The sequence below is a fragment of the Schistocerca americana genome, chromosome 1 (genome assembly GCF_021461395.2).
Source record: "Schistocerca americana isolate TAMUIC-IGC-003095 chromosome 1, iqSchAmer2.1, whole genome shotgun sequence".
NCBI lineage: Eukaryota > Metazoa > Arthropoda > Insecta > Orthoptera > Acrididae > Schistocerca > Schistocerca americana.
The window spans coordinates 50,457,310-50,482,436 of record NC_060119.1 but is presented as its reverse complement, the minus strand read 5'-3'; the positions used below and the strand labels follow the sequence as shown (position 1 = coordinate 50,482,436).

The 25,127-nt window shown below is 42.2% G+C and overlaps 1 protein-coding gene across 1 annotated transcript in view; it reads right to left on the bottom strand.

The window, feature by feature from the left end:
* Window positions 1-25,127, bottom strand: part of LOC124596411 (spore wall protein 2-like) — a 194,959-nt gene that overhangs the window by 11,456 nt on the left and 158,376 nt on the right. The window lies entirely within an intron of this gene.

Genomic DNA, 25,127 nt, shown 5'->3' with positions numbered 1-25,127 from the left:
CATGTTGGAGGATGGTAAACTGTGTCCCTAAGCTGGGAGGGATGCCTGAAAATTTAAGGAAGTAAATGTATAGCTTAAAATTAGAATATAATGGGAATTATTGAAGTTCAGTGGCGAGAGGAACAGGACTTCTAGCCAGATGAATACAGGGCTGGAAATATAAATCAAATAAAGTAATGTAGGAGTAGATGTAATAATGAATAAGAAAACAACAAACAACAATTCAAGCAAGCCACTATGAACAACATTGTTAACAGATTACTGTAGACAAGATACATGAAGCCAAAACCCATTGCTGTATCCGAAGCTTACAATCCCACTAGCTCTGCAGATGGAGCAATTGAAGAAATGTGTGGTGAAACAAACGAACTTATTTGGACAGTTAAGTGATACAGAAATTTAATTGTGATGGTGGATGGGAATACAACAGTAGGAAAAATAGAAGGAAAATGTGAACTAGGGAAAGAAATGAAAGAGGAAGCTGCCTGGTAGATTGTTGCACAGACCACAATTTAATCATCACTAAAACTTGGTTTAAGAATCATGAAAGAAGGTTACAGACACTGAAGAGTTGCAGACTCCATCAGGTTTCAGATTGATTATATAATTTTGAGAGAGAGACTGAATTATGGGTCCAGATTTTAAGATATATCAAGGTGCACATGCAGATTGACCAGAATATACTGATTATATACCGCAGATTGTAACTGAAGAAATGGCAAAAAGGTAGGAAATTATGGAGATGGTATGTGAATAAGCTGAAAGAGCCAGAGGTCATTGTAAGTTATGGACGGAGCATTAGGTAATTACTGACTAGGACAGAGGAAAGGAACACAATAGGACAGGGGAAAGGAACACAGAACAGGTGTGGACAAACAGTGGCCCACTAGTGGTTTTTGTCTGGCCTCCCAAGGCAGAATTTTTTGCAACAATTTATAACTTTTCTGAACTGCAAAGTGGGCTACTGCATGCCATCATTTTAAAAGGTGTGACCTTCTGCTAACCTCTGCCTACATAAGAATGGCTCCAGGCCAAAGTTATTGCCCATCCCTGCAGCAGCAGAACAAATGAATATGGGATATGAAATGGTGAAGGCAGCAGAAGATCAGTTATGTAACAAGACAAGGCTTAGTAGAAATCTTTGGACAACAGAAGAGAACAGAATTTAATTGATAAAAGAAAGGAAATATAAAAATGCAGCAAATGAAGCATATAAAAGTGAACACAGACATCTACAAAGGAGTGACAGGCAGTATAAAATTGCTAAGCAGGAAAGGCTAGAGTTCAAATTTAAGGATTTAGAAGCATATATCACAAGGTGAGAGATAAGCACTGCCAACAGGAAAATTTAAGAGGTCTTTGGAGGTAACATTAGCAGCTGTATGAATATCAAGAACTGAGATAGACAGAAACTACTAAATAAAGAAGGTAATACTGCAAGGAGTATAATAGAGGGTCTATACATAGGAGGTGAAGCTGTAAGCAACTTTATGGAAACAGTAGACAGAAGATGGTATGGGAGATATGATACAGCAGGAGGAATTTGACAGAGCAATGAAGGACCCGGGTCAAACCAAGGTCCCTGGAGTACACAACATCCAATCAGAATTACTGATAGCCTTGGGAGAGCAGCCTTGACAAAATAGAACTATTCCATCTGATGAGCAAGGTGTACGAGACAGGTGAAATACCCTGAGACTACAAGAAGAGTGTAATGATTCCATTTTCAAAGAAAGCAGGTACTGACAAGTGAGAGTATTTCATGGCTGCAAAATACTAACACTAATTCTTAGCAGAAGAATGGAAAAGCTGTTTGAATCCAACCTCAGGGAAGGTCTGTTTGGGTTACAAAAAACAACACAAATGACACAGGGCAATAAATGCTAAAGGAAAACACGCAAAGAAAGAGATGAAACAAATGATGAGATGGTAGGGAAATTGAAGAACATGAGGGATGTTGTAGAAGGTGACAGCAGGTGGAATCTCTAAGGTGCTAGACATGATGATGCCCCAGCCCTGCTGCCAACCCATCCCTGTCCCCACACCACAGTATGACTGTGACAACACCAGTGGAAGAAGACATGTGGAAAGGTGAAACAAAATGGCACAAAGAACCAGACAACGTGTAGGGGAAAGGGGAGGGAGGAGGGCAGGAATCCAGGCCATCCTCACAGCTTTACTGGAGACGAGATACTGGCGGAAGTAAAGCTGTGAGAACGGGGTGTCAGTCATGCTTGCATAGCTCAGATGGTAGAGCACTTTTCAGTGAAAGGCAAAGGTCCCGAGTTCGAGTCTTGATCCAGCGCACAGTTTTAATCTGTCAGGAAGTTTCAATAAAGGTATTATTTTTGCTAGTTTTTGGAGCCAGTTGCTCCTCCTCCTGGCAGAAGTGTTCAAGGGGAAGGATGTGTTGTGAAGGATAAGGACTAGAGAGAGATTTAGGAAAAGACGCAGAGTTCAGAAAAGTCAGCCTGAACCCCAGATAATGGGAGGCTTACCAGACAGAATGAGAAGGAAAGCCTCTTTCCTTCTCATGCCATCTGGTCATTGATCATGGGAACAAAAAGAAGGTCGTTTCTTCAGGTGCCACTTCTCAGCATCCTCCCACAGTGAAACGAACAGCAGTCTATCAGTGATGGTGTCATTATGATTCATGGAGGTTGTGTAATACACCATAGTGCACGCAGCAGCATTTGCCACTATTTCGATTCCTTTTTATTTTGTCTATAACCCTTCATTGAAGGTACCATAGAAAGTTTACTAACATTGTTTTTAAATCAATGCTGAATTATATAAAACACTTTTTATTCCATTTAAAATTGTGTTATTGGAAAAAATGTTAATCATGATGAAAATTATGATATATGTAAGTCCTTAAAATAGCACAAAACTACCACAAAAAAGTATATGGCATTACCTTCATTTTGAACTGTGTTTGAGAATTTTACTTTGAATGGATTCCAAGATAAGTCTTAGAATCAGGCAGTTTTTTAATTATAGCAACTGTGACTCTTAAAGAGACTGGAAGTCCTTTCTTATCACAGTTGTGCATTTGTGGGAGATATTAATGCATGTCCACATTAGGCAACATAAAAATGAACTCCCACAGAAAGAACAATGCTTCCTGCAGTCTGAATTCAAATGTAACAGCCTGTACATGGCCCAGCCATTGGCAGAAAAGAAGAAGTTGCATGTAGTGTGCAATTTAGTGTGATGGGAGTAAGTGCGGGACAGAAAAGTATTGCGTTGGAGAGGAATTGAAAGTGAAGAGAGAGAAAGACAAGGCACAGGACATGGGCAGAGGTGGACATGTGTCTGGGACAGGAGCTAGTGAAGACTGACACATGGAGGATTCTGAGACTGAAAGCAATGACAAGGCAAAACCCTCTACTTATGTCAGGGAATCTGATATAGGAGCTGAGGGAAATGATGAGGCGAGAATGCTTGGGAACTCTGATGCCATGGATTATGAAGTGAGGTAATAGCTGAGTATCACTTTCTTGGCAGCATATTCTGCAACTGAGTAGTCAATTTTGCTCTTTGCAGCAATTTGAGATGGTCTCTGAACAGCTGTTTGGTGATCACGTTCAGGTTAAATGTGACATGGAAATTACAGCACAGCTGGTATACAACATGACTGATTTTTATGAAAGGCCTTGCCTTTCATCTGGAAAGAATCACTCTCTGCTTACCACTGAAAAGATGAGTAAAGTAAGTATGAGGGTGAGTCAAATGAAAACCTTAAATATTTTTTTTTATATTTTTTACTGTGCAGAAATGGTACAAAGCTGTATCACTTTTCAATATAATCTCACCCACGCTCAACGCAAGTCCTCCAGCACTTACAAAGTGTATAAATTCCTTTAGAAAAAAATTCTTTGGTAGTCCACGCAACCCTTTCATGCACTGCATGGTGCATCAATTCATCAGAACAGAACTTCTTTCCTCCCATCGCGCCTTTCAGTAGTCTGAACATATGGAAATTACTTGGTGATGAGGAATGGCACCATTCCTTGCTGGCTTTCTTCGTTTCCCATTGGTGGAAGTGAACCCAGGTTTTGTCCCCAGTAATGATTCTTGCAAGGAAGCCATCACCTTCTTGTTCAAAGGGCTCAAGAAGATCTTCACAAGCATCAACATGTCTTTCCCTCATTTCAGGAGTCAGCTGCCATGGGACCCATCTTGCAGACACTTTGTGAAACTGGAGAACATCATGCATAATGTGGTGTACTGACCCATTAATCTGTAAACATGCTGCATTGTCATTTAGTGTCACTTCACTATGGCTTCAACTGCTGCAATGTTCGGCAGAGTCACAAATCATTGTACCTGCCTGACCTAGACGAGGAGCATCTTCCACTGAAGTCACACCATTTGTGAACTTCCTACTACATTCGAAGACTTGCTGCTGTGACAAACATGCAGCCCCTTACTGGACCTTCATTCATTGATGAATTTCAATAGGTTTCACATCTTCACAAAAAACAAATAAAAGATGCTGTTCTTCCCTGGTGCGAGTTTGCCGGCTATTTAATTCCTTAACAATTTCAGAAATGGGTGCTCCATACATCTAATTCTAACTACCCTCCCGTGTTCAAAGTCTTAATTCCCATCATGTTGCCAGAATCATGCTTGATACTGTTTAACGTGAATGACCTTCGTACAAATGACAGCTCCACCAGTGTACTGGCCTTTTATGCCTTGCATATGCAATACTAATGCCATTTTTATATGTGCTTATCGCTACCCCACAACTTTCGTCATCTCAGAGTAAAGAAGTACAGTGTGACACAAGTGACATCAATGTTCAGTTACAGCCTGATGAGATTTAAAACTGGTGCAAAGAATGGCACCTTGTTTTAAATGTTGAGAAATTAAAAACTGTGCACTTCACAAAATGAAAAACTTAGCAATACAATATTATCATATAAATATGTTGAAGTTCTGTCATGGGTAAAGCTTGCAGCAGACTTCAATTTATTGGTAGTATACTAGGGAAATCCAGTCAGTCTACAAAGGAGATTGCTTGTAAATCACCCATCCTAAAATACTGCTGAAGTGTATGGGACCCATATCAAATAGGACCCAACAGGTGATACTAAACATGTACAGAGAAGGGTGGCACTAATGGTCACAGGTTAGTTTGATCCATGGGAGAGTATCACAGAACTGCTAATAAAATGAGCTAGCACACTCTTTAAGATGGACATGAATTATTCCAAGAAAGCCTGCTTACTAAGTATTAGGAACTGGATTCAAATTATGCCACTCAGAACATATTACAACCCCGTATATACCAATTCCACAGGAATTCTGAGGAGGTGGTTAGATTAATTACAGCTTGCGTGGAGCCATTAAAACAATCATTCTTCTTGCACCCCATACACGAATGGAACAGGGGAAGAAACCCTAATAACGGGCAGTGAGGTGTACCCCCTGTTATGAACTGTATAGTTGTTTGCAGAGTGTAGATAATGTTATTAGATGGGCAGATCAACAAACAGCATGGTGTCAAGTAACCACCAGCAAATATATAGTCTAACACAGGTGGCTTGAGGTGAATGAAGTAATGAATAAATGCCAAACATGGAAGAGAATTTTTACATTCTAGAAAATACAGAAATTTATTTTCACTTCTAATGACCTCTGATTTCAGGAATGCAGACAGCTCTAAGAGAAATTCCCAAAATGAACCATGAACAACATTTTTGTTTGCTTTTTCCTGGGATAGGAATATGAATTATCAAGTGGGTGACAAATGCCACTTATGTAATGGAGAATCACTTCCCATTTGCTGAGTATGGTAGATCACATTTCACAAAATTCTCATAACAGAGACATTGCAGTAGCGTGTAAACATCTTACCTGCATTATCACTTCGTCTTCGCTTTCTAGGAGAGACTGATGAATCGCTATCACCATCAGATTTTCTTTCCTGAAAGAAAATAAAGTTCATCACTTAAATAAATGTAAATCAACAAAATTTGAGTGTAAATCACTATTACAAAGACTGCAATATGTCTACATATATACTCTGCAAACCACTGTAATAAGAATAGAGGAGGGCTCCTCTCACTATACTATTTGGTAGGGTTATGGGAGAAGAAGTTTTACCATGGAGATAAGGTGTCAAATAATAGGCAGATGTGCAAAAACTATGTCCTTTACTAGTGCTGGAGCAACCAAAGACAGTGTTTGGACAGTATACAAAGTCTCTTCTTTCACTTGCCTCTGTCCTCTCACCCCATTTCCATTTTGTCAACACCATTCACACTGGTTGGGAGAGATGGTTAACACCCTTTGACAAATGTGGAAATAGGAAGTGTGTGTCACCGCATTCTATAGGTCAGCACTGTTGGTTCAAGCAAACCTGGGTCAAGCACTACAAGGGAAACCAAGAAATTTATTACCTGCCTGTTGGAAGGGAGGCTCTTCCACAATAATGTCTGTGGAACTCAGGACCATGAGTTTAAAAAAAGAAAAAACTGTATGAACATTCAATCATTTGATAAAGTGACGCACTAGATAAATGAAGTATGAAATTTTGGATGGAGACTCATCAAACCAAGTAAGAATAGCTTCTGACTTGGACCAGAGGACAGTGCTGGAATTCTAGTCATTCTTATTTTATGTTAATGAGCTGACCAACAGTACTAATAGCTACCTCAGACTTTTCACAAATGATACTTACCAATAATGAATTATTGTCAGGAAAGATTTGCAGAAATAATGGATCATATATTTAAAAAAATTCAAAGTGGGGCAAAGATTGGTAACTTGATTTGATGCATAGAAAGGTAAAACTCTGGATTTCACAAAATGAAAAAAAATGTCATACTTTTACTATATTATCAATGATTCAAAATAATTGTACAGTAAACTAAGACAATAATAATTATCAGGAATTCAAAATGGAACAGTTTTACAAGGTCCATAACAGATGGATGACTCCAATTCATCCGTGTGGCCAAATTTAGATAATTGTTAAAAGTGTGAGGGATCAGACCATTTGTTCAACTGACTGAATGTATACAAAGGAGGATGTCACGGATGGTTACAGGTTTGCTTGACTGATGGGAACAATAATCCTGAGAAAACAGATACAAATTATCCCACAAAAGTCACCTTATAAGAATACAAGAACCAGTATTAGTGAAGAATCTAGAAATATTCTTCAGCCTCATGCATTTAGCTCTCTTAGAAACTCTGAAGACCAAATTAGGCTATTTTCTGTATACATAAAGGCAGTTAATCATCCGTTATTCACTCAGTCCATATGCAATTGCAATGAGGAGAAATCCTAACACATGGTGCCTTCCAAAATACCCTCTGAAATACATTTCAGAGTAGTTTGAGGAATATTTATGCAAACACAAATATTTATGCACACACACACTTCTTAACTGATATTAGAAGAGAGGAAAAATAAAATAAAGTACTTAAGTCTCAGGAGATTATACGAAGAAAAATTATTTAAATACAAGACAGAATTAATCCTACATTTTTCAGCTTATTTCAGTACTAACCATTTCGTCCTCTTGCATATGAAATGCCGTAACACTAGAACCACGAGTGACCCACTTGATAATTTTTTTGTTTGTCACTCTTTTGTATTATTGCCTAGAGTGTTACATTTCTGTGACTTTTATGAAATAATGTAATTAGTGATTATACTTCATTTCACATTTTATGGTGATAACATAAAAGAGAAATATGAAGATTCACCTAGAACTGTGGATGGGTCAGTTTTGACCCGCCCAGTGCAGTCGCTATAACAATCTCATTTTTCATGTAGTTTCATGCCTATTGTTAGAGTGTGTTTGGTCAATAATCGCAAAACTCATTTTTACTTCACTTCTGGCTGATGTTCCAGTTTTCAGCAGGGGATGAGAAAGACAGGTTCAAACAAGTCTGACCTTACGAATATGTTATGGCCATATTTCTATGCACATAACGGACATTATAAATGCTCTAAATGAGATTTTAAATAATGAATCTGAGGGTGAACCACTGGAGTCTCTATCTGAGGAAGAATTTCCATATCTTACTCCTGAGAAGGTTCTACTGTATGCTGATGAGAAAGGTATGCTTTTTTATGTGTGTGTTTTATAATGATTTTTGTTTATGTATATGTTGCATAGACAGTAATTTGAATTGCAACACTTATGTTTATACATCGTTTCCTGTTGAAATTTTTCAAGTTATATGTTACATTTATGAAGGTGTTTTTTTGTTCTAATATTACACAATATATTCAATATTAAATCACGTTCTAATATGTATAACTACTATTACAGGAACAGCTGCCACAGAGACTAAGTCAACTCAAGGAAGTGGATGTCCTGAAGGTCAGTGTGGACAACAAACTGCCCAGGGTTCTGGACTACTTCAGTTTCCTTCAGGTAGAGATATTGTAGCACCCGATGGAACAACCTGGAAAGTTGGAGTATTAGGTGACTGTTCATCTGGAAGATATTGACAACAGAATGTTTTCAAAGATAGGACAGGACCATCTCCACATGCAAAACAAAACGTGAGTGAGACCTGTTAGAGTGCACAGCATCTAATGATAATGGACAAAGTTTTGAAACATATTCTAAAATGTACAGAAACTGAAGCACCTCGTGTACTGAGCTCAGATGAATGGACTATAAAAATTAAAGAACTGGAAGCTTTTATAGCTAAATTGTACGTCCATGGTGCTATTGGAGCTAAGAGCTTAGAACTGGACACAAGTGGTCAGTGAAGTGGGGAAATAATTTTGTGAAATCAACAACGGCTTGTGACAGATTCAGAGATACAATGCGTTATCTCAGATTTGACAATAGATCCACAAGATCAGAACGACTAAGAGAAGACAAGTTTGCTTTGGTATCAAAAATCTGGAGTGAGTTCGTTGCGAATGCGCAGTCTAGCTACATACCGGGTCCATATATAACAATCAATGAACAGCTTTTTCCTTCAAAGTGCCGTTGCAGATTCACGCAGTTTATGGCCTCAAATACGGGCAAAAGTATTGGATGGCGGTAGATAAAGACTTAAAATATATTGTGAATGCTATCCCTTATATAGGAAAGGATGATACTAGGCGGAGTGATGAGCGTCTTGGTGGCTTTGTTCTAAAAAAAAATTATGCAACCTTACCTCAAAAAAGGAATAAATGTCACATGTGACAATTTTTTCACCTCCTTAGCACTCTCTGACACACTGAAAGCTAATTCGACGAGTCTTGTGGGAACAATATATCTATCTCACAGGGAAATACCAGTCTATATCAAAAAGGCAAGAGAACAGTTATAAAGCACAGTATTGTTGAAAAAAAGATGATACCACACTTGACTGTTTATCATTGTAAGAGCAACAAGAATGTCCTGATTCTGAGCACTATGCATCCTTATGTGACGATTGAGGATGGTATAAAAAGAAGCCAGATACTGTTACATTTTATAACTGCTCTAAATATGGAGTGGACGTGGTTGACCAAATGGCTCGCAAATAGTCTGTCAAAGCACCATCGAGACATTGGCCTGTTCACACATTTTACAACTTGCTGGATTTGGCTGGGATAAATGCGTGGGTATTGTTCAATTCTCTAAATGACAAAAAATTGAAATGCAGGGATTTCATCCTGCAGCTGGTGGAGGAGCTTGCTGAGAAGTACGCAGCGACTAGAAAAACTAGCGTCCCTGTCAGACCTGAAGATGATCCTGACAGACAAAAAAAGTGAACGTTGCCTTGTAAAGTCTAACTGTGAAGGAAACAAATCATTTGTAAAGTGTCACATCTGCCAGAAAACTGTGTGCAACAAATGTACATCAAAAGACTATTATTTGTGTTCATTATGTAACGGTAGCCAGTAAAAACACTCAGCATATACATGTAAGTTTTAAAATATTAAGTTATAATTTGTGTAAACATGGTTTATTTTTGTTAATTTCATTCTAAATATCATAGTGCTTCTAACAATAGATTGATTAGCAGTAACAATAACCCACTGACACAGGGGAAATAAAGGAAAAGATCGCGGGTCATTAGTGACCCAGCTGTGGTTCTACTGTAGGTACGTCCAAGTATCAGTGGTTCTAGTGTTAAAGCACTTCATTTTTGTTACTGCACAATGGGACTACATACTTTTCACAATAAACCCACATAGATTCATTATATTCAGGAAATTTGCATCTCTGCCTTACTTCCAAGTGACAGACGTGGTCCAGTCTTATATCCTTTGGTGGCACATGGGCTGTTGGTACTCTACTGTTCTTTGCTTGGATTTTTGATCCACTTCATTGCTAGATCTCCCTCACTTTGCTGCAGTGGTACCTATCTGGCATAAGAATTCATAAACCTCTACACAAAATTTGCTTCCACTCTGGGACGAAGCAAGAACATCCCGAGACCCAAAGAGCCAACACAACTGCTGGCTCACCCTGCATTCATGAAAATTACAGAGAGCATTTGTGATACTAACTGGGCTATAATGGCCCATCTCTAGAAGGTGCTTACGCGGTTTCAGTACTGGGACAAATATACTTTCTTGCCATTGTGATATGAACTTGCCCTCACTCCTGATGCTGTTAAAGATGGTAAAGCTATGACACCAACAGTACCCTGATAGATGTTTAATCACTTGGATGCGAATTTGGTCTCGTGTTAGGGCTGTATCAGGGCAGTGGACTAAGACACCGACAAATTCCCACTTGCTCAATGGAGCATTACATGGCTCCAGTGGTGTGTAGTGAAAGATAATTGCTTTTTCTCCATCCACTCTTTCAGGAGACAAATGGCAGGTTGATAATGCTCAGATGCAGATGCCCGGGCATAAAGAAGAGCAGAATGTTCAGTAATGGCACCTGGGTCGGTGCAGACAGTGCCATTCAAGGTAATACGAGGCTCATCTGTAGGTGTCTGGTATCCATAGAGATCTCTGATCTTAGCCCAAACCTGACAGGAGAGGTACATAGTCTTATGGTTTAATGATTCCATTTCCAGCAAACTTATTTCCTTTGTTTTGTTAGGTGGCAGGCCCGAACATGAAGCTGCTTACAGGTGATAAGGTGCTTTGTGAGTGCTGCTTAGAGCATTGGAGAGCCAACATACAATCTCTAATGGCCTCTGTAGCATTTTATGACCACCAAGGTACTGTCTTCGTTTGGGGCAGGTCCACAGACAGGGGATCTCCAATTCAGCTGCCAAAGATTGAGTGCATTCATATTCTCAGCTGCCTCATCAATATCTCCATGCAGCAGGAAGCCAAGGGTGACAGGAGATGTGAAAGTACCCTGGTCAACACTGTTTGAGAGCCCATCTCGGCAGAGAAGACATCAGGAAGTGGTCACCACATGTCATCGTGGACTCTCTTGGGGAGGGATGGATGGATGGATGGATGGATGGATGGGAGAAGACAAGGAATGCAGATACGAAGGTCAATAACCAAGAAAGTTGCATGCACCAAGCTGAAGTTTGTGGGGCTACCAGAAATCAGTAGGCAAGGGTCAGGTTGTGGCTGTACACTTTCATGGTCTTTGCCATGGCCAATGATTGTAGTGCCACCCCAAAAAAGTTATGGGCATTGAAATCCCCAAAAAGGTGGGGGAAGCTGAGAAACCAATGATTACAGTGTATTCTGACACACTTTACCGTTGGGGGCGGGGGAGGTTAACACTGCAGTAGGTGATATTCTGAAATGCCCTTACTCAAACAGCCACAACCTCTAAAGGTGTATTAAGAGGCACAAGTTCACTACAAAGAGTGTCCTGAATATATGTGCGAACTCTGCCTGACACCCTGTCATAGGTAGCACAAGTCTTATAATACCCACCCTATCAATGAAGGGCCAGGGTCTGCATTGGTGGAAAACGAGCCTCCTGAAGGGCAATATGGAAGGCAGGGGAAGTGTTTGAAAGATGTCATAGCTCAGCCTGGAGGTGGAAAAAACTGCTATAGATCCACTGGAGAATAATAATGTTGAAGTACTGTGGGGCCGTAAAGCGACCAAGGAGGTGGCTATGCCTTAGGGTCACGTGCTGCCATAGCTTGAGGGGCTATAGCATCGATATACACAGGTTCTGGGTTCCACTACGTGGTACCAACTGAGCCTCATGGGACACCAGAATCTCTTCCTTGGTCACAGGAATGGAACAGGCGCGATTTGGTGGTGTGGGGGCTACCAGAATTTTCTTGTTTGAGGATTTTTTATACTTCTTCTTCTTAGAGTGTTTGCAGACCAGTGGAAACCCTGGAAACAAGTGTCCCATGTTCCAAGGGACCTCTTTCTGGCTAGGCAAGCCAGAGGAACATGACTTGTCTGGCTGGGAGGTGGGGGACCAATGTCCCTGATGGGTGGGAAGTCCATGATTTTCAAGTAGGTGAGGTGGAAGTAACAGGAGGAGAGTTGCCAACTATGGTGAAGGGGGGGGGGGGGGAGGCTTGGTCAAGCAGCCCTGAAGCCCCACTGTCGGAGATGTAGCTGGTGAGAGTACTGTTGCCAAAGCACGCAAGGTCATGGCAGCTGCAGCATATGACATTTATACGTGCTGGGTGCAACCACTCATACTTGTTTGGCTCTTGACAAGTTAGATCATCCAGGGTCTCGTATTCTTATCTTCACTCTGGAAAATGGTGCATCCTGGTGAGCAGGGGGGAATGGTGCATTCCACAGTTGACATTTTAAGCACTGCATCGTGGAAGGGGGGGGGGGGGCATACAGTTTCACATCACATATCAGTATATAATCACCTTGACCTTTTCAGGCAATTAATTGCCCTCACAGGCCAAGATGAAGGCACCTATAGCAACCCATTGTCCGTTGGTCCCCCATGTTCATGATGAACACAGTGTACACCCCTCACTCCAAACTGGTGCACAGCTCATCAGATTGCAAGAGCAGAACTTGGTGGCAAATGATGCCCTGAATTATATTTAGAATGTTATGGAGGAGTGCCCCCCCATGAACCATGGACCTTGCCGCTGGTGGGGAGGCTTGGGTGCCTCAGCGATACAGATGGCCGTACTGTAGGTGCAACCAAAACAGAGGGGTATCTGTTGAGAGGCCAGACAAACATGTGGTTCCTGAAGAGAGGCAGCAGCCTTTTCAGTAGTTGCAGGGGCAACAGTCTCGATGATTGACTGATCTGGCCTTGTAACATTAACCAAAACGGCCTTGCTGTGCTGGTACTGCGAACGGCTGAATGCAAGGGGAAACTACAGCCGTAATTTTTCCCGAGGACATGCAGCTCTACTGTATGATTAAATGATGATGGCGTCCTCTTGGGTAAAATATTCCGGAGGTAAAATAGTCCCCCATTCGGATCTCCGGGCGGGGACTACTCAGGAGGACGTCGTTATCAGGAGAAAGAAAACTGGCGTCCTACGGATCGGAGCATGGAATGTCAGATCCCTTAATCGGGCAGGTAGGTTAGAAAATTTAAAAAGGGAAATGGATAGGTTAAAGTTAGATATAGTGGGAATTAGTGAAGTTCGGTGGCAGGAGGAACAAGACTTTTGGTCAGGTGATTACAGGGTAATAAATACAAAATCAAATAGGGGTAATGCAGGAGTAGGTTTAATAATGAATAAAAAAATAGGAGTGCGGGTTAGCTACTACAAACAGCATAGTGAACGCATTATTGTGGCCAAGATAGACACAAAGCCCATGCCTACTACAGTAGTACAAGTTTATATGCCAACTACCTCTGCAGATGATGAAGAATTAGATGAAATGTATGACGAGATAAAAGAAATTATTCAGGTAGTGAAAGGAGACGAAAATTTAGTAGTCATGGGTGACAGGAATTCGTCAGTAGGAAAAGGGAGAGAAGGAAACATAGTAGGTGAATATGGATTGGGGGGAAGGAATGAAAGAGGAAGCCGCCTTGTAGAATTTTGCACAGAGCATAACTTAATCATAGCTAACACTTGGTTCAAGAATCATAAAAGAAGGTTGTATACCTGGAAGAATCCTGGAGATACTAGTAGGTATCAGATAGATTATATAATGGTAAGACAGAGATTTAGGAACCAGGTTTTAAATTAAGACATTTCCTGGGGCAGATGTGGATTCTGACCACAATCTATTGGTTATGAACTGCAGATTGAATCTGAAGAAACTGCAAAAAGGCGGGAATTTAAGGAGATAGGACCTGGATAAACTGAAAGAACCAGAGGTTGTACAGAGTTTCAGGGAGAGCATAAGGGAACAATTGACTTGAATGGGGGAAAGAAATACAGTAGAAGAAGAATGGGTAGCTCTGAGGGATGAAGTAGTGAAGGCAGCAGAGGATCAAGTAGGTAAAAAGACGAGGGCTAATAGAAATCCTTGGGTAACAGAAGAAATATTGAATTTAATTGATGAAAGGAGGAAATACAAAAATGCAGTAAATGAAGCAGGCAAAAAGGAATACAGACGTCTCAAAAATGATATCGACAGGAAGTGCAAAATGGCTAAGCAGGGATGGCTAGAGGACAAATGTAAGGATGCAGAGGCTTGTCTCACTAGGGGTAAGATAGATACTGCCTACAGGAAAATTAGAGAGACCTTTGGAGAGAAGAGAACCACTTGTATGAATATCAAGAGCTCAGATGGCAACCCAGTTCTAAGCAAAGAAGGGAAGGCAGAAAGGTGGAAGGAGTATATAGAGGTTTTATACAAGGGCGATGTACTTGAGGACAATATTATGGAAATGGAAGAGGATGTAGATGAAGACGAAATGGGAGATAAGATACTGCGTGAAGAGTTTGACAGAGCACTGAAAGACCTGAGTCGAAACAAGGCCCCGGGAGTAGACAACATTCCATTTGAACTACTGATGGACTCGGGAGAGCCAGTCATGACAAAACACTGCCATCTGGTGAGCACAATGTATGAGACAGGCGAAATACCCACAGACTTCAAGAAGAATATAATAATTCCAATCCCAAAGAAAGCAGGTGTTGACAGATGTGAAAATTACCGAACTATCAGTTTAATAAGTCACAGCTGCAAAATACTAACGCGAATTCTTTACAGACGAATGGAAAAACTGGTAGAAGCCGACCCCGGGGAAGATCAGTTTGGATTCCGTAGAAATGTTGGAACACGTGAGGCAATACTGACCTTACGACTTATCTTAGAAGAAAGATTAAGAAAAGGCAAACCTACATTTCTAGCATTTGTAGACTTAGAGAAAGCTTTTGACAATGTTAACTGGAATACTCTCTTTCAAATTCTGAAGGTGGCAGGGGTAAAATACAGGGAGCGAAAGGCTATTTACAGTTTGTACAGAAACCAGATGGCAGTTATAAGAGTCGAGGGGCATGAAAGGGAAGCAGTGGTTGGGAAAGGAGTAAGACAGGGTTGTAGCCTCTCCCCGATGTTATTCATTCTGTATATTGAGCAAGCAGTAAAGGAAACAAAAGAAAAATTCGGAGTAGGTATTAAAATTCATGGAGAAGAAGTAAAAACTTTGAGGTTCGCCGATGACATTGTAATTCTGTCAGAGACAGCAAAGGACTTGGAAGAGCAGTTGAACGGAATGGACAGTGTCTTGAAAGGAGGATATAAGATGAACATCAACAAAAGCAAAACGAGGATACTGGAATGTAGTCAAATTAAGTCGGGTGATGCTGAGGGAATTAGATTAGGAAGTGAGACACTTAAAGTAGTAAAGGAGTATTGCTATTTAGGGAGTAAAATAACCGATGATGGTCGAAGTAGAGAGGATATAAAATGTAGACTGGCAATGGCAAGGAAAGCGTTTCTCAAGAAGAGGAATTTGTTAACATCGAGTATAGATTATAGTGTCAGGAAGTCGTTTCTGAAAGTATTTGTATGGAGTGTAGCCATGTATGGAAGTGAAACATGGACGATAACTAGTTTGGACAAGAAGAGAATAGAAGCTTTCGAAATGTGGTGCTACAGAAGAATGCTGAAGATAAGGTGGGTAGATCACGTAACTAATGAGGAGGTATTGAATAGGATTGGGGAGAAGAGAAGTTTGTGGCACAACTTGACTAGAAGAAGGGATCGGTTGGTAGGACATGTTTTGAGGCATCAAGGGATCACAAATTTAGCATTGGAGGGCAGTGTGGTTGGTAAAAATCGTAGAGGGATACCAAGAGATGAATACACTAAGCAGATTCAGAAGGATGTAGGTTGCAGTAGATACTGGGAGATGAAGAAGCTTGCACAGGATAGAGTAGCATGGAGAGCTGCATCAAACCAGTCTCAGGACTGAAGACCACAACAACAACAATGGAGGAGTGACAGTCACCTGTATGTCACCCAGCGTGTTGTAAGCAAGCAGCACCTGTGACTGGGCAGGGGATGCTGCTTTGATCAAAACTGACCCACTTTTCATTATACAGATGACTGCCACTTCCACAAACTTGTCTTGTAAGTTCTTTTTGTGGCCAACAAGGAATCCCCATCAGTCCTTATGCAAACCATGTTGTGGAGAGCATCTTTCTCTGCTTGCCAATTAACCCTATGGTTCTCCCATGGCATAGCCAAGGAAGGGAACATTTTAAGGTTGTATCTCTCTGGATTAAGAGGGGTCTTCCCTTCCATAGAGACTGCTGGGCTGTATGACTGCCAGTGGAAGGTAACTTCATCTACTACATTTGCAGCTCATCTGGTGTTGTGACACCACTCTGAATTGGAACTTTTCCCATACACGCCACCAAGCCTCACCAATAACTACCTGGCCAGTAATGCATTGCGAAGGGTGCAATGATGGAAAGGCACAAAATTTGGAGCATCCACTGCATTGGGTGACCTCCTCTGCACGATATGCACTTCCGGAGAACTTTGGAAATAGGTGGCTAGTCAAACCCAAGAATGGGGACTATGTTTTTATTTAATGAGAAGTTACAGAAAATGTCTGAAGTGAAAACTCGATTCCTTGCCATAAAACAGATCCCAACAAGGTGTGCACCAAGAAAACCATCTGATGGGTAGGCAGACGGGGGGAATAGTGGAAGTACAAGATTGTAGCATGGAAAGGAAGTAATGCTGCAAAGGCTGGGGACCCATGACAGCCGTGCACTTATTCACTAGTTCTGTGAACCCCCTGGAGGGTCAGATAACCAGTCCTTCACAGTGCCTTGCCAACCGAGTATGCTGCTGTATTTAACTGATTTTTATGGAACAAACTGTTACATAACTAAGTCATCAGACAACAATTTAGCTACCCATTGCGTTAAATGAACCAGCAAGCTATCTGAATGAAAACCAAGAATAGTCCTCTCTAAATAAAAAACTGTGACTGGTGAATGATCCCATTATGGTTACAGGAAGAAAATTTCCTGGCCTTGCAGAGAACTGACAATGAATGATCTGAATGGAGGTAGTGTTGTAACGCTCCACAGTGAAATAGGTTTCAATAGTTCCACACATTAGATCTAACCACTTCTTTTTACTCAGGCATGTCGTATACATTCCACTCAAACAATAACTCTGAATATCACACCACCAGAAAGTTTAAAACAGTTTAACACTGACGAAAATACGTCCGAAACTGGTGCAAGATTACGAAATATCCACTGCGACACTAACAGCAGTTGAGAAATGGTCAATTGAAGGGGATTCCGAAGTTGCAGTCATTCATTAACATATCGACAAAGTGCAGAGTGATCTACTACACAATTAACAATTCAAGGTGTTGAAAATAGGAGATGCCATAGAAATATCATAAGAAAGAATATTGTCTTTTCAAAATTTCGTAAACATTCGTAATTGCGCTAGTGGTGTGTTGGAACCAAGTGGTGTCATCCTTGTACACACCTGTATTTAATGTGTAACTGTCTGAAGTATCATTGCTGTAGGTCCGTAAGTTATTGCTCAGAGCTTCACCGAGTATAATGTTTTGTCGCACAGTTTGTGAATTTCGAGATGGCAGAGTTAGAGGAGCAACACGTTGAGTTACATTTTGCGTGAAACTCTAGAAAACATTTACAGAGACGCACAAGATGCAGAAATTCTACGTTGTTGAGCGCCAAAGCCGTATTCTGTGTATCACGCGGTTTAAATATGCGAAGACGGAAGTTTATGATGACGCCCGTTCAGGACGCCCTTCGACGTCTACCGATGACGCTCATGTCAGGAACGTCAACGAAACTGTGCGTGCCAATCTAAGACAGAATGTCCGAGAGACTGCAGAAGAATGTAATATTTCAGTTGGATCATGTCACAAAACCCCGACACTGCATCGTGTTGCCGCCAGGTTGGTCACACGGCTATGGAGTCAAGACCAGAAAGACCTTCACCTCTGAATCTGTGAAGAGCTTTTGTATGGCGCAAATGGGAACCAGATGTTCGTTGAGATAATCTTAACTGATGATGAGACGTGGATCTACGTTTATGATATTGAGACGTTAAAACAACGAAGATTTGCAATGATAGGCAAGGCAAGAAAATTCGAGGACGACACTTCACGCGAACCTGCAAAAGGCATACCAAGACTGCTTCTGGAAGTAGAAACAGCATTTGGAGCGGTGTATCAATTGTGCAAGAGAGTATTTAGAAGGAGACCAAGCACAATTAGTAAAAGGTAAGCGCAGAAACTTTTGTGGAAAAAGTTCCGGAATTTTATCAAGAGACGTCGTTCATTGATCATGACGAGGCGTCGTACTTTGGCCATGAAGAGTAAGTCTTATTCAAGGTGTACATCATGTTCGTTTAGTACTCAAATGAAGTGCAAAAAGTAGTTCACTAAATTTTGGAGCATATCAAAAAATTCAACCGAGTTTTTGTTTGATAATTTGCTGCAATGACAGGGTACATTGCTTCGTGCGAGGAAATCAGTATCATCATAGTAACTGGTACACAGGTGGCATGCACAAGAGATTGAAAGGTTTATGTCGAAAGCATTGTGATTTTTTTTCTCTGCAAGAAAAAAATTATGATTTTTATTCACAGTTCAACTTGCAATGGGGAAAAAAATACTATGCAAGTTTTGGTTGCCAACCTAGTGGCGACAAACATGCGGGAAGAAGATTGGATTACAAACGGAAAGAAGTCATCTTATCAGGAAAATTTGCCTGCACATGAAGCTGTTGTGGCAGTTGGAAACAGATTTGGTACACAATGACAACCACGTATTCCAACATCTAAGGGGCCGAGTCACCACCACCACCACCACCACCACCACCACCACCACCACCAGGCTAGCTCGAGACACTTGCATCCCCTGGCTGTTGTCCTCTAGATGAACAACGTTGTTATTCCCGCCAAGGATAGGTTCGGAAATCTTACAGCCGCACTTGGGGAATGGGATCTCCTCACTGGAAAAATGCACAAAGTATACGGACATAAAACGGATAGTGACGTACAATTGGTGCATTTATATCAAAAATACCCTTTTTCTGTGAAGGCAAGAAAACGTCTCCTTACCGACAAACTACCTACACACACGTACATACACCGCAAGCCACTGTACAGTGCGTGGCGGAGGGTACCCAGTATCACTTCTTGTCATTTCCAGGCTGTTTCACTTGCAAACAGAGGGAGCTGAAAACGACAATTTGCCTGCATATGAGCCCGAATTTCACCTGTCTTAACTACATGATTCTTACTCAATATGTATATTTGGCAGGACTAGAATCGTTCTGCAGTCAGTTTCAAATTCCAGTTCCCTACATTTCCTCGTAAGTTTCTCGAAAACAACGTCGCCTTCTCTCCAGTGATTCCTGTTTGAGTTCCCAAAGAATCTCTAATATTCTTGTGTTGTTCAAACCTACCCGCAACGAATGAGCAAACCGCTTCTGAATTGCTTTGATATCTTCCTTTAATCTGACCTGGTGCAGATCACAGACACTAACAGTATTGGAGAGCAGGCTGCATCAGTGCCCTGTATGTCGTCTCCTTTACAGATGAACCACACTTTCCCAATAATTTTCCCAATAAACCGAAATTGACCATTCGCTTTCCCTGCCACAATCCTCACGTGCTCATTCCATTTCACGTACCTTTGCAACGTTATGCAGAGATATTTAAATGACGTGACTGTGTGAAGCAGAGCACTACTCACACTATAACTTAACATTATGAGTTTTTTTTTTTTTCATACTCATCTGCGTTAACGTACACTTTCCTACTTTAGAACGAGCTGCCATACGTCATACCAACTAGAAATTTTGGCCAAGTCATCATCTATCATCATACAGTCATCCTCAACACCCTCCCATACTCCAAAGCATCATCAGCAAACAGTAGATTGCTGCTCCCTGTCCGCCATATCATTTCTGTGTATAGACAACAGCGGCCCTATTTTGCTTTCCTGGAGCACTGCTGACGTTAACCTTGTCTCTGATGAACACTCGCCGTCGAGAACAATGTACTGGGCTCTTTTACTTACGAAGTCTTCGTGCCACTCGGATACCTAGGAACCTATTGCACATGCTCTGACCGTTAACAGTCTATTAGTAATGTTTGTAGAATCCTGTACTCGTTCCTTTCACTAAACATGAGATTCTGTACAAAACTGAGGTTGCGTGTGAAAACTTAATTGACGTCAGACATACGAAAAGTCCTTCTCTGAATGAATTAGCAAATCTTACAAATGTATATCACAACACACGAGCGGACAAGCTTACAATGGGAGGTTCCCATCTAAATCTAAGACAGATGGCGAACATGACAGAAGGGAAATATGGATGACTCGCGTTCTCGACCAGAATTGCCTCACTATAAGTAACCAAGCACCTAAATTTTCATCCACTTGTTCTCTTGTCAAGACTCCGAATAAACACCATAAATGTATTTTTGGATTTCGCAGACGTTTGCAGCTTGCTTACACACTAGCGAGTCTTGCTTACTCCAGCCCACAAAATCGCCGCTTTGCAGTAAACAAAGATGTAAACAGCATGTTTCGAGCCTTCCACAGTGCCATCCATTTATGTGAATTAATCTACTGCTCGATTTGTCAGCTTTCCTCCACACAACCCATCGACAGTTCACTTCCGCGTGTTCAGATGAGTCATTTCCAATTCGTGCACAATATTTCGACGACCGACATGATCGTCCCCTCCCAGTGTCACGAGTTTAGTCGTCTCACGTCCTCGCCACCCCGACACAACCCTATGAAAATGATCTGGTCGGTCGTCAAAATATCTTACACAAAACGGATTGGCGGAGCACACAGAAGCATATCGTTAACTGTCTGTATGTAAACGGCGTGCAGGTCCTCAACACGACAAACCTCGAGAGGCCCTCAGGGAGATCGCTTATGAGGGGCAGCGTACGCTAGGAATGGCTGTGATGTTACACCGACGCTTTGATTAAACGGATACTTCATTTATAATAAAAGGTATTTCGAGGCTTAAGAGGTGCAACCAACCGATGAGCAACGAAGTTATTTCCAAGTTATTTCTGATGAAGAAAACAACACATTGGTTCTTCCTTTAGGATGACAGTTCTCGTATCAAAGTGACAAAAAATCGAGGTGTTTTGGTGGATTTGGACCACCACGCATGTGTCTGTGGTAATAGACTTTATCCAAACCCTTATGGGGATCCATAGTCCTTTTTCTCTTTCACTGTGTGTGTTCGTGGAGGGTGGGGGCCGAGTCACACAGTGAGGAGGAAATCTCATAAAATGACACCCATTCGCTCACTCCAACCTCACGTTGACACACAACCACTCGATCTCACAGGCCTTTCATACAAAAGAGCAGGTGAAAGGTGCTACACCTGGGAACAGAAGTAAAACTACAGAAGCTGAAAGAAAGGTACGAGGAATGAGTCTGGCTGACCAGTTACAAAAATCGTGGGTGAGGCAATCGCCCAGATAACACGTTAAGAACAACGCCCTAATTTTTTTGGAGAGAAGTCGAACAGATCTCTGAACCTTAAAGCTCTTGCCACATTCGTTTGCATGTTGCTCGAAATAGAGGGCACGTCTGTCAGGAAATCCGCTGCTGCCTTCTCCTCTGAAAGTAAAACATAGTCTAATAAAATGTGGTGCACCGTGATCTGTATGCCACAAGCAGCTCATGTCGGAGGGTCCTCTCGCCTGAGCAAGAACTCATGCGACAGAGGTGTGGCCTGCGTGTAGACAAGTAAGGAGAACCTCGTCCCGCCTATGTGGAAGGAAGGTGGTACACTGTGGCCACATAGTGGTCTTCACCACGAGCAACTTGTCAGCTGTCAGTTCCTACCACTCCTCTTTCCGTCGATGCACGGCTCTTCACCTCAGCAGTGAGACAATAGCATGCAAGGGGAATGACACACGAAACTAACCAAGGACTACAACACGACGACTCCTCGGCTGCTACAGCCGCTCTTTCGTTCCCCACAATACCCGTGTGCTCTGGCGCCCAGCAGAGTGTCTTCCTTTTCCAGGCTTTGTGGCCAGAGGAAGGCGTTCTGGACATCCTGGAATACTTTATCAGTTGGATACAAGCATTGTAGAGACTGAAGGCAACTCAGGCGGACGGGGGTTGAAACATGAGGAATTTAGCAGGCATGGCACATCTCGTCTCGTACAAGGCCCTAAGGATCATGGAAATTTGCCATCGAATACAGTGAACTCTGGAGACAACCGAATTTAGAGGACAAACTGTGGAAAAACGGAGGAACAAAAAGAGTCCCTCTGTTTAGGCACTTAAAGTCCAGTCAGGCCTGCATGTAAACCCTGTAAAACTGGAGCAGACATATCTCACACGCTCCCCAAAACCAGTGGCAAAGAAACTTTAAAATGTTTAGTGTCTTCTGGGAACTTGCCTTCAGGTGTGGTAACCACAATAGTGTGGAGTCAAAAATGAGGCATAGAAACTGCACAGGCTTTAAAAGCGAGAATGGTGTTCCACATATGCAGTTCAAGTAAATTAAAAATACGACATGGACACCCACACACACCCCCACACACACACACACCCACACACCCACACACCCACACACCCACACACCCACACACCCACACACCCACACACACACACACACAGACAGACAGACACACACAGATATACACACACACACACACACACTGACAGACACACACACACACACACACACACACACACACACACACACACACACACACACACACACTGACAGACAGACAGACACACACACACACACTGACAGACAGACACACACACACACACACACACACACACACACACACACACACACACACTGACAGACAGACAGACACACACACACACACTGACAGACAGACACACACACACACACACTGACAGACAGACACACACACACACACACTGACAGACAGACACACACACACACACACACTGACAGACAGACACACACACACACACTGACAGACAGACACACACACACACTGACAGACAGACACACACACACACTGACAGACCGACACACACACACACTGACAGACAGACACACACACACACACACACTGACAGACAGACACACACACACACACACACTGACAGACAGACACACACACACACACACTGACAGACAGACACACACACACACACACTGACAGACAGACACACACACACACACACTGACAGACAGACACACACACACACACACTGACAGACAGACACACACACACACACACTGACAGACAGACACACACACACACACACTGACAGACAGACACACACACACACACTGACAGACAGACACACACACACACACTGACAGACAGACACACACACACACACACTGACAGACAGACACACACACACACACTGACAGACAGACACACACACACACACTGACAGACAGACACACACACACACACTGACAGACAGACACACACACACACACTGACAGACAGACACACACACACACACTGACAGACAGACAGACACACACACACACACTGACAGACAGACAGACACACACACACACTGACAGACAGACAGACACACACACACACTGACAGACAGACAGACACACACACACACTGACAGACAGACAGACACACACACACACTGACAGACAGACAGACACACACACACACTGACAGACAGACAGACACACACACACACTGACAGACAGACAGACACACACACACTGACAGACAGACAGACACACACACACTGACAGACAGACACACACACACTGACAGACAGACACACACACACTGACAGACAGACACACACACACTGACAGACAGACACACACACACTGACAGACAGACAGACACACACACACACTGACAGACAGACAGACACACACACACTGACAGACAGACAGACACACACACACTGACAGACAGACAGACAGACAGACACACACTGACAGACAGACAGACAGACAGACAGACAGACACACAGACAGACAGACAGACAGACACACACACTGACAGACAGACAGACACACACACTGACAGACAGACAGACACACACACTGACAGACAGACAGACACACACACTGACAGACAGACAGACACACACACTGACAGACAGACAGACACACACACTGACAGACAGACAGACAGACACACACACTGACACACTATTCTCTGCAGAAAATGTTAAGGCTGTGTTTGCAGCCCTCTCCTAATCAATCAATCCTTTGTACTTTCACTTGCAACTGACGATTTGCTGTTGCAATACCGAAGGAGGAACAGAACACTGCAAAATCATTCACAAATAACGAACATTGTATGGCACTCCTTACCATACATATGATACTGTTTATGGATATGGCGAAGATGATAGCAATTACAAAACTGCCTTGAGCGACATCCTCCTGCTCGAAACTATTCGACAACATGTCAACGACTTGGAACTGAAAAAAAAAAGTGCTTCAATAAAAACGACCACATAAAGGAAGGGAGATCACCACAGAAGCCCTATTGGTGGGGCTGCCTTACAATATGGTGTCTCCAAGACGTGTCGTATATTTTACTGATAAGGAATGAGGCTATTTGCACAGGAAACCGTGCTGTATAGCGGTCTCTTGCAGGGTCTCGTTGCCGACAATGGATAGCTATCTCCTGAATCGACACTGAGAGCGACTTACGAGCTGCCTTGTATCTAACACCCAGACCAGACCACCGTTAACCATTCGCTCCAAGGTCTTGCCTATACAGCTCGTTAAGTCGACGCTCCAGTAACCACTTGGAAACGTTTGGTACTTTCCCGGTTTGAGAAGAGGCACCAAAATTCCCTCCTTCCATTTGCTGGGAAAGTTGCTTGTCTGCCTTATTA